General features: G+C 42.2%; 1 protein-coding gene across 6 annotated transcripts in view; it reads right to left on the reverse strand.

Moving 5' to 3' along the window:
* The window catches only part of GJA8 (gap junction protein alpha 8), a 74,059-nt gene that overhangs the window by 33,676 nt on the left and 29,261 nt on the right, over positions 1–11,122 (reverse strand). For 4 of the 6 annotated variants that reach the window (XM_085323020.1, XM_085323019.1, XM_085323018.1 and 1 more), the window contains 3 exons: positions 10,499–10,561; positions 9,797–9,851; positions 727–2,227 (listed from right to left, as the gene is read on the reverse strand). The gene's annotated coding sequence lies outside the window, so the exon portion shown is untranslated. The remainder of the gene's footprint in view (positions 1–726; positions 2,228–9,796; positions 9,852–10,498; positions 10,562–11,122) is intronic. The other 2 variants (XM_085323021.1, XM_085323023.1) reach the window with 1 other exon arrangement.

Below are 11,122 nucleotides of genomic sequence, written 5' to 3' on the forward strand. Positions count from 1 at the left end.
AATATATGCTTTTGGAGCCAAAACATCGTGGCTCCACACTTCCCATGGTGACCATTAATTAATTCTACATAGCCACAGCAGAGAGGGCTTAAGTATCCAGAGACTAGCTGCAGCATTTCAAAACAACCTGAAACACAGGAATTTGTTCAGCAAATAAAAAGGATCAGTGCATGCACCAAGAAAGCTTCCACTTCACACTGCTGCCAGAGCCACCACAGTTGTGGCCCAGTGGCTCAAGTGATGCTCTGGAGAGCATCAACCCAGGAGAGTACTACTAAGAACCTCATAGCCACAACAAATCCCCACAACTGAAGCTGAAGAACACCAATAAATTCATGTGGGGCAGGTACATTTGTCAAATGCCCTCTTTTCCTAGCTAGTGCTAATGAAACCTTTACCACAGTGTGGCACAGGAGTCCAGGTCTGGAAGAAATTTTCAACTCATTTCCAAGGGTCCTGTCTGTGTAAGGCTGAGGTACTCTGTATAGTTAGCTACCAGGCAAAATATCTCTTACCTGTCCTCCAGCACCGTAAATTTACTTTCATAGAGAGAAAATATGGGGAAGAGAGAGCTGCTGCTTCTTGGTGATTCAGATTTTTCTTTTTATATTATTTTAACATGCCCCTGTTCCCCACCAGTGAGAAAAAATGAGCTCCCTGAACCCAAAGGTGACAGAGAATGATGGGGGGGGGGGCACATGAAGGAGAGCAGGTAAACTGGTATACCTGGTGCCCTTTCAGTGGGGGAAACAAATGCTGTGCCCTCTGCCCTGAGGATAAACTTGCGCTCTCCCCACAGGCTAGATCCCAGCAGGGCTGGCAACGCTCCCCCAGGCCACAGTTGTTGGAGCTGAAGCTGCTGGTGGTGGCTGCCATCATGCAGGCTGGTGGCCAGCAGTTCCTTGGAAAGTGGACTGACAAAGTTGGTGGTGGCTGGAAGAGCAAAGGCAACACTGACTGCCGCAACTGTGGTGTTAGTTTGGCAGCTAATTCTGCCCCCATTAAGAAACGGAAGGATTAGTCTGGGTCTTCTTTTTCCCACAGACTCCCTGAATTTTCAGTTCATTGGTGTTACCATTCTTCAAGAGTTTTGGTCTGGGACTTAAAAAGCTCTTGAGATTGCACTGTTTTGCAGGAATTCCACTGTTTTCTGGTTTTGACTGGAACAAAAGCATCTTGTTTATGGTCTTTCATAGTTTATTTGCTCCCAGCCCTGGACCAGACTAGTAAGTCTGCCGGTCTGGCAGGTTTCCCCCCAACATTTTCCCAAAGAGTTGTCTTACCTTGTGTGAGCTTCAGGGAGTTTTGGCTCAGTTTGGGGTGAAGGGTAGGTCAGTCCTTATCTCACATCTACACACACAAATGTAGCTCTTACCAGTTCCCTTCCCAGGTCCCAGAGTTCCTGCCCCTGGCAGCGTACTGAGGACCGCATTTTCTTTCTGTGCTGTAGCCTTTCAAGCAGTGCAAAAGAGCCACAAATATTTCCTAGAGACCTTTCAACTATAAGGAAAATCTTTCGGGGGATCTATGACTTTCTCCTTTGCAGCTTTTGATACAGGGCTTATTTCCAGGGAAAAGAGCAAAGCTATTGGATCTCTGCTCCAGGCTGGGTGAGTAGAGCCCTTGGTGACTCTGATTTACAGCAGGAGCTGAGTAAAACCCACACCGGCCCATGGGCACAGTGAGATTCAGAGATGGCATAAAACCACACTGGCCCCTTCTCCATCGGGGAAATACGTTTTCAGTGCAACTGAGGTGGATTCAAGAAGTTGAGCTACAGCATCTTGCACAGTTTACTTAAGGAAGTACTATTTTAGTGAGTTTTCCAAATGCCTATTCGCACACAAATTGTCTAGCGCTCTGCTAGGGCTCCAGAATATATGGATAAATTTTCTAGGACATGTCTGCATTCTTGCCTTTCCTTCTGACCATTTTAAGACTAATTGCATAAATATCAGCACACATGCAAATATAGGTGTAAAAAATTTGATGTTTCAAAGCCTTGAGGAGATGTGTGAGATGGGGAATCCTGCTTAGACCACTTAAGTTAGAACACCTTGTTCTAACTGTAACATATCACACAGCTCAAAGTCCAGACTAGCAAATCACGTCTGTATCCATCACTGCTAGCAGCTACCAGAGGCCAACAACACCAGAACTGAGTGGGGGTGGATGGGAAGGGAACAGTGGAGCAGGCAGAGACAGGTGGTCTTGTGTGTTTCCTTGCCTGAAAGATAAAAGTTTACATGAGTCAAATGAAAAATCAGCAACAATGCAGGAATTTTAAAGAGGCCCAAGGTGCCACCTGACTCAGCGTCTCCGCAGGATATTGATTAGCAAAGCTATTCTTCATTCCTCTGCTATTGTTTAAGACTGGCCTCCCTCATGACAGCACCAGGCGTGGGAACACAGCAGCTTTGGTGTTAGAAAGTGCTTTTATCACTGAGCAGAGTAGAGGGGTCTCTGGGAACGAGAGATGGTGTGTCTGATAGTCAAGGAAAGGCATTCAAGCCGAGAACCTTATTCTGAGATCTCTGAGACCAGCTAACAGCTCTGACGCTCACTAACTCTGTACAGCACAGCCGCAATCCAGCATTTCTTCTGAGCTGTACTCAGGCTCCACTGAGTTCTGCTAAAAATTCCTAGACTTTTCTTCGAGCACTGGTCCTAAGTATAGACATATACCCCAACAGCTGTTGTAATGGCAGCTCCTATAGACATACTCAGGCTAGTTTTAAGCAAGCCAGGCTGGGTTCCATAAAAACACTGTGGTGCAGCACAGAGAATAGGCTCACAGCCCATGTCCTTATCCTGCTTCCTGAGCAGGTTGTGTAAGCCAGGCTGGGCTCCAGCCTGCAATGGCTACCACAGTCAGATGAGCGTGTTTCTTCTCCGTTTAACAGAACCAAGCAAATGTATGGTCAAATACATCATTTCCAGTTAAACTATCCATGTGCTGGTAATTTACCATTTTGAAATCCACAAATCTAATCCAAACAGAAGGACATTACCCAATTTCCCGTTAGCAATATTCATTGTAGGTAGGAATATTCAAAGTAAGAATAAAGTAAAATTTAGGCTTCTTGATAACTCTCAGTGTATTCAAAAGCAACAGACTTTCAACACTTGAGCACATCAGATTGGACTGAGTAGAAGATAAACAGTGACCACCAACCAGATTTTCAGCCAGCTCAAATGTTTCTGGATCCCCGACAAGGGCTGGATTCTGATTTTATATTGTCTGTAGGTCTGTACTTCGCTTGCATTGGAATCCTGTACATCATCACCTTATATATACATTTGGAGGCCTTTGGTCTCATCTACACTTAAGATAAAATGAAAAATGAAACTCCTTCAGGCACTGACAACAAATACCAGCATGTGAATTCACCAAATGAATGCACACAGTGCACATAGTCTGCATAGTGGATCTTTAGATGTAAGGCCTGCTCTCTGTAGATGCTAAATATTTATTCCAGCATCTAGAAACACTCTCTGCAAGTTTACTTCCTGTCTGTCTGTGTCAGAATACAGTTTGCTAATATTATCAGTGAACCAATATTTTCTGCAGGCTTTCATACTTCATTATTTCCAAGCATTTCTAATCTTCTCAAAGTTAAAACTAGTCATGACTCAGTTAAGATTCTCCTCCAGTTGGTAACAAATGGACAACTAAGCTACACTGACTTAGACTTTTTTTTAATAGGTTTTTTTAAGAACCCTTCTACAATAAATAGGTTAGTACACCAGTACTGGTTTTCAAAGAGGATGGACATCCTCTACTGTTACCTCAGGACTGCTTCCATGCCAGTTTTATTCAGTTCCTAGTATAGAGCAAGGCATGCACTAGACTGGGAAACTGATGCCTGGAGCCTGGCTCACTCTGCTCATACAGGCACTGTGACAGTACTGGCTGGAACCACTTGACATGGCAAACACAAACCCAGCTCTAGTACTGATATGCCTGTCAATCTAGGCATAAGCAGAGCAATTACTGCATCAGCTCAGGAACTTAGTGAAGATGTCAGTTAAATCCTTACCCACATATTCTGGCAGTCAAGAGTCCAAGAATCAATCATTTTAGCCATTATTCCACAGTCCAAAAAGCAATACAATAAATGTAGCAGGTTGCAATTTAAAGAACCACTTCTCTCTCCTTGAGCTCAGTGGCATGGTCATATTTTCAATACTTACTTTCTGACCTTCTTCTTGTTCCAAACATAGCTTGCTCTCAGATAGTGAAGATACAGCTATAACTCACAAACAAATAGGATGAAGGCAGAGGCTCCAATACTATTCTGCCATCATCAATACTGTTTAACTCTCAGCGTGCTCCCTGGCAGTTTCTCTCCAGGCCAATTACACTCTCCTGGGATGGTTCAGGGCCTGGCCTGACTAAGAACAGCTCCCGGGACAGCATGGACAAACTAACCTCTTTGGAGTGTTAGGGTGGGAGAATGAAGCCATATGGACATAAGCTGTGCCGTATCATTTGTCCTCACAGCCAGTGAACAGAGCAGTCATGCATCAACGTTAGGACAATGTTAGCCTTTTCCCCCCATACTGATCAAACCAAAGAACCTCTGCCTGCTGCATCAAGCCTTCTTTTTTTTTTTTTTTTTTTTTTTTTTTTTNGAGTGACCACACCACTCTTGTCAGGGAGCTGCTTGCAAGAATGCTTGCTACAGCTTTATCTAGGAAGGATTAAATTTATGCAGGAGCCGGGAGTACCTTAAAGTGGATGTGCTTCCTCTGACAATGCAGTGGCATGTACTCCTCGCAAGAATTTCAGTTGCAACCATACTGCTCAGTCTCCTGAACATGTTAGGTTATTCCATCACATGAGTCCAAGCTGCCACCCACACAATGGGCATGATGTCTTAGAACAAGGGAGATGGCTCTGCAGGACAACCGCAACCACACTCTGGTACATTAAGGGCAAAATGTTAATCTGTGAACCATCTCAACAACTAATCTTTAACCAGAACAGGACCTGAAAGACAAATACGATCTATGTGAGAATGGGGGACAAAGTTTCCTCCATCAAGGAAGTCCCAACCATGGCACAATCTTCCAGAAGCAACCAAACAAATCCAGAATGTAGGCACCCATTTTGGAGTGTCTTTAGCATTGATAAATTCTTTCTGCCATGAGAATGATTGTTGTTACCCTTTTCTAAACAGAAAATCCCAAGCAAGTAAAACAAAAAAGCTACTCTGACAGAAGTCCACCTAATACACACACACACACATATATATACACACACACACATATATATACACACACATATATATACATATATATATTTAAGTCCAAAAGATTCTTCTTTAAGGAGCAATCTGATCCCCCAAATTAGGAAAGTTATTGAAGCCCTGGCATCTCAATGTCTAGTATTACTAGCCAGATAGATACATAGATGGATATATTTGTATTAGTTGCAAATTTGGCCACATTCTTATCCCTATTCCAATTAATAGTATATATTTTAAATATTTTAAATATATTTTAAATAATATCTCTACTACAATGTATTTTTGTTACTTTATTAATCTTTTTCTGCATTAGATAGGCTAGCTACTTTGCTAATTTGATTTTCCTTCTTTTACCAGTTCATGATCTATATCTAAACTTCATCCTTAAACCAAGGCCACTTGACTTCCTAAATAGTTTCATCTAAGTAACTTTTGAAAAATCAAATGAATAATTTCTCCTTTTACTACTTCTCTTGATGTGTTGAAGAAATCCTATATACTGGTATGATTTACCTGTACAGAAGCTGTACTGATTTCATGATTTCATCCTGTTATGGACCATCTGCTCCCAACTACTTAGGATCATAGCATAAGTCAGATTGGAAAGGACCTCAGGAGGTTACAACTTCTTGTTCTTTAACTTCATCAGCTGAGACCAGCCTTCCTTTTTGACACCAGTTGCCCCAGCAGTTCATCTTTACTACCAGTACTAGACAATTTAGGAGTCCAGCCTAGATTCTGGCAAAGCTTGGCAGTGGAATACTTCAAAGCACAATTGCAGTCTGTTGTCAGAAAGCAATTTGGAGGCTGCTCTGTGTAATGCAGGAAGCCTCAAGCAGTCCCAAAGTTCAGAAAGTTATAAGGTGGCTTAAGGTAAATAAGTGATGGGTTTTCTCTGCAGCGTCCTCATTCTCTTTCACTGCAGTTTACAACACAATCCAGAGTGAGTTCTTCTGTATCAGCCACAGTTACTATCTCACTACCTGTTCCAGGAACCAGAAGTACTGCAGGTCATTTGTGGCTGTCACCAGCTAGGTTCAGTAACTTAAACAGCAGAGAAATAAAGGAAGCCAAAGACCCTGAAATTTCTATCTTTAGAAGTCTCTGGCAGTTACCAAGGCCAGATCCTATTAATGTTGGAATCATATTAAATTTCTTAAACTCCATCTTCTTCCTTTCTCACAGCTGAACTATCTCACAGCTTTGTTCCACTTGGAAACAAAATGTGGTTCTCCATCCACTTCAGCATCAAGCAGATCACCTGCCACAAAGCAGGCCTGATGCCGTGCCACAAATCACCTCTGTAGATTCCTGTAATGTGGGTCTGTTGAGCTAGCGTACCTTGCTACACAGGCAACCATTTCACATCATTTCAGTAGCTGAGAGTCTTGTTTCAGTCCTGGGACAGAGTCAGCACTGGAGCCCACTTTTCAGAAAGGAAAATAATTCCTTTTAACTATATGAAGTGATTTCTCAAAGTGTCTTTTTTATGCAAGGATGATCACAAGGATCTGAATCAAGGAGTAAAAATGGGAAGGATTGCTCAGTTGGAAAGAACTTGTGTGGCCTGGATTGGAAAGGATTTGACTGGAAGATTGGCTTAGATTTGCCCAGACAGGCAGGAATGGGAGAACTTCTCTCAAATGTTTTTTGAGATAGGAGTGTAGGGGAGTGCAAAATAAAGCAGCTCATTTGACTGGTAAAGGTCAGCCACAACTTCAAGAGAAACAGCTTCAGGATTTACACTGAATCTTGTGCAGTTCTACAGCTCCTAAGAATCCAATTGGCTTAACAGCCAAAGCATCTACTCTCAAGACAACATTTCTCATGTTTTCCAAACGATCTGAGAACTGCAGAGAGAAGTGCAGATTTCTCAAGTGAATAATTGTAACGTTACCTCATCATTTTCCTATCAACATATTTCTAAGATCTTTAGATTTTCTCCTCAAATGCATCTATCCATCCATCCTCCTCCAGCAAAGCTCAGACCTCACTGATTATTACCAACAAAATTATTGACATTAAAAATGCTGATTCAGGAAGATGAGGTTATTTAAGAACCTTTTATCAGTTGTTATTTGAATTATGCTACATCATTTCATGAAGTACACTGCAAAACCTCTTTCCTCCCTGCTGTGTTAAATTGGTAAGGTAAGGGTAAGGTGGAGGCAAGGCCTGGCCTCCCAGCAGGCACAGATACACAAACACAAGGCACACTGTGGTTGATATTGAACATTTATTACCTCTGCATCTGAGCGGAGGTTCCCCAGCAATTTCCCAATCAAGGCAATAATGGAGTGGGAGAGTCCTGGCACCACTGAGCATCTGCCCATGGTGAAGAACGCCAAGTGGGGGGGCACTATATGAAGTTTTTATGTACTATACACATGTGCAGTAAGCATATTGAGCTCACCACTAATCTCAATTCAAAGCCCAGGTGTAGCACCACACTGGCACAGGCTCAGTCGCATGACTGTGGGTCAGTACACCCTGTTGATGCTCCTTTTTGCATGGAACCATCTGACTAGCTTCCATTGCCTATCTCCTCAACATTGTTCTGCATTTTCTCAAACAGTTACTTCCCCTGAAAAACTTAGTTCTCCACAAGGCTGGCCTGAAAATGTGGAAAGAGCATGGGAACAGTAGACATCATCAAGGCTTCTCATTTTCCTGTTCTCTGGTTCATGTAAGCACTCTTGCATGGCTTTTAACTGCTGCCATTCATATTCTGAAATATTCTTTCAGTGGTTACATACTGTGGTGTCCCTGGTTTGGTGACAACACTCTTGAATACGAAGTGCATTGTCAAAAAATCAGTCTTGAGTTCCTTTTGATCTGAAAGAACCCATTTATTTTTCTCCTTCAGATATCATTCACATGGGGTATCACATGCAAAAACCACCTATCCTATTAGCATATATTACTTAGACATCTCTGTTTCCAACACATGCAGAAAGCCACAAAATATCATCTCAGATCAGGAAAAACTTTTCTCGTGATTTCTATAGTCATTTTTATCATTTCTCAGTTTGGTGTGGGAAGAAGGGGGTTGTTAAGAAAAATAGGTTTCTGTTTTCTCACCAGGCAGTCAAACTCTGTATTTGAGTACAAAATTGAAAGATTTTGCTCAAAAACAATAATTTTACAGCTACCTCAGCTTGTTTCAATCAAGTTTAGGGATCTCATCCACTGTTTTAAGAAAAATAATGAACAACAGCAAACAAACACATTCCTGTCTGATACCACTAACTAATCAGATTTTATCAACAGGTTTCTCCATAAGCTCATCTAGGAATCTTAGCATAGTGCAAGCCCACTTTGATATCATCCATCAATCACAAAATCAGAGATGAAAAACCAGAGACCCACAAAGGAAATATCTCAGTACAGGCTGGCAAGTTTGCATATGGTTTTCTTCTAGATGTCCTATGATTACTTCATCTTTGCATCTGCTAGCATTAAAATCAAGAACCTACAATATGCAAAGGTCCCAGTGAGAATGAAATCCCTGGATTTATAGGGAGCATTCAACACTTAAGATCAGAGCAGAGCACATAGCATTATGTATGAGGAACAAGGGAGCAGAACTTAAATGAAATGCAATGGGAAGTTGACCAAGTGGGGAAGGCCCTATGTTAGATCACTGGCAGTATTGTAGTTCTCAGAGGATTTCCTAGCCCCCTCCCCTCCCCTTTGCAGCTTTAAATGTGAGGACAGCTTGTAGCCACCTGGAGAGCCTTGTAGTTTCTCAGAGTGGCTGTCTGTATGGCCTCAGCTGGCTGCTGCAGAGAAGTGATGGCAGTCACTTCCTTCTTTTTGTGGCTGTAGGTGAATGACACTCACACCTGTTTCCTTTGCAGACTGTCACCTCTTCTAGGAGTAGGGGCTGTTACAAAATGTCAAGCAGACTGCCTTTTACCAGGAAACCCAGGTGTCCAGAAACACAATTAAGGAGATTTGAATTGACCAAGTCCTTCACCCTTCAAGAAAACAAAGCTGGATACAAACCCTTCCCAAGATTTAGGCTTTTCTCTAGTAAATATACAGGATGCCATGCTGACAAGTGTAGGCACTGAATACAGCCCAATGTGTCTATTTGCTTTTGTGCAGCCAGATAGAAGGTCCAGTGTAAGCAGGAGGGCTGCTAGTTTCCCTCCCACTGCTTGAGTTGATCTCATGGCACACTAAGGAAAGAGCATCCTCTTTTAAGGCAACTTCCCTCGGTGCCATGCACCACAACATTGCTGGGAGTTAGTCTAGTTTGCAAGCTCCTGCCAATAAAAGAACTACAAATTCATTCTGTGTCTGTGTGTGTGTGTGTGCATGCCGAATATGTGAACATTTGACTTTCTTCTTTTGACTTTCTTCTAATATAAAATGCCATTCTCTTCTGCTTGAGTCAGCAGTGTCTTCTTGCTCCCTCCATTTGCTGGAATTTGCATTGTTCACAGAAGGTTTCAGAATGCAGCCAACACTCATCACAAAATTGGTGGGAAGAACCACTGCTCTTAAATTTGTGCAAGTAGTTAAGTTCTTAATTTTACTCAGAAGATCATGTCTTGAAATGGTTTCAGGCCATCACAGAAGAGAACAAGCAGTCTGGAAGCAAAAAGCACTATCTGAGAACTCCTCCTTAATTGAGGCTGTTTTCTTTTGAGCCCTGCTCACCACTGTCCAAGCATGTATCTCCTTTTCCTCAAATATTTTTACTGTTTCTTCCTTTGCAGTTGATCCCCAGGGAAAGTTCTAGAGCTCTTGGCCTCCAGAGCAAATTCAAGTGCAGGTTTCTCTATCCCCCTAGCAGAGAATGTACAGAGCAGGCCTCAGGCCCTTCTACCCCACAGCAAAGATAGGTTTCTTTATTGAGAGATGGGTGTCTGTGATTCTTGTGGGTTTTCTACATTAGCAGCATTGCTTAGACAGCCTTTTTCTAAACCCTCAGGCTTTAGAGCTGGTAGATCCTGCAGCACCATAGTTATCTAGTCCCACTCATAGGAGAGCATACCCCAGGATCTAGGTGCCAGCACTGGCACCACATGGCAGCCATCTAGGGTGAGAGGTCCGCCCAGTATCCATGCACTCTGCCAGCTGTCTTAGAAGAAGTTTCTGAGCAACTGTATTGGCTCCTGGTAATAAAAGCAGGAGCTACAAACGTCTCCAAAATTTTCCAGTCTACAGCAATTGTATACAGAGGGATCTTTACCCACGTGAATGGTCCCAAGCCGTAACTACAACAGGTTACTCACATGGTCAAGTCATTGCAGGATCCCAGCCTCAGGAATTACTGAGAGTCCAATGGTGGTGAGCAACTGAAAAAAAGACACAACATTATGTTAGGGGTGGAAATTCTGATTATGAGAACAAAGCGTGATTTAAATGATACCAGGCCAGATGACCCAGATTCCAAGTAAGTGCAAATAAAACATTTTACATTGTGAGAACATCACCATGTGATTTACATGTGGTATCCTTTACACAGAGACAATTTGGAAATATACTGAATAACTGCTATCTGCCTGGGAATTCCCTCAGCAAAGATGGCCTGGTAGTGATGTAGGATGCTTAACTTTCAGGCTGCTAAGGCTCATTGAAATCAATGCAACCCAAACATGTACTTAAAATTAAGTAAACAGCTAGGGACTGTAATGAATTAGGATGTTGTACTGTTCTGTGTACTTATCCGGCTTATTTATTTACCAAGAAAATATCATAGAGGGACAAAAATTACAGAAACATTCTAAAAGTTGTAAGAGTACCTACAAAACAGATGAATTTTGATTAAAATCTACTCACTTTGACCCTCTTATAAGCATCTAACCCAGATAAATTAAAGGAAAAAATAATCCAAGATCTTCTAACACTTGCTAACG

This window comes from Rhea americana, unplaced genomic scaffold (genome assembly GCF_003343005.1).
Source record: "Rhea americana isolate MKP2758 unplaced genomic scaffold, rheAme1 scaffold_81, whole genome shotgun sequence".
In the NCBI taxonomy this organism is placed as follows: Eukaryota; Metazoa; Chordata; class Aves; order Rheiformes; family Rheidae; genus Rhea; species Rhea americana.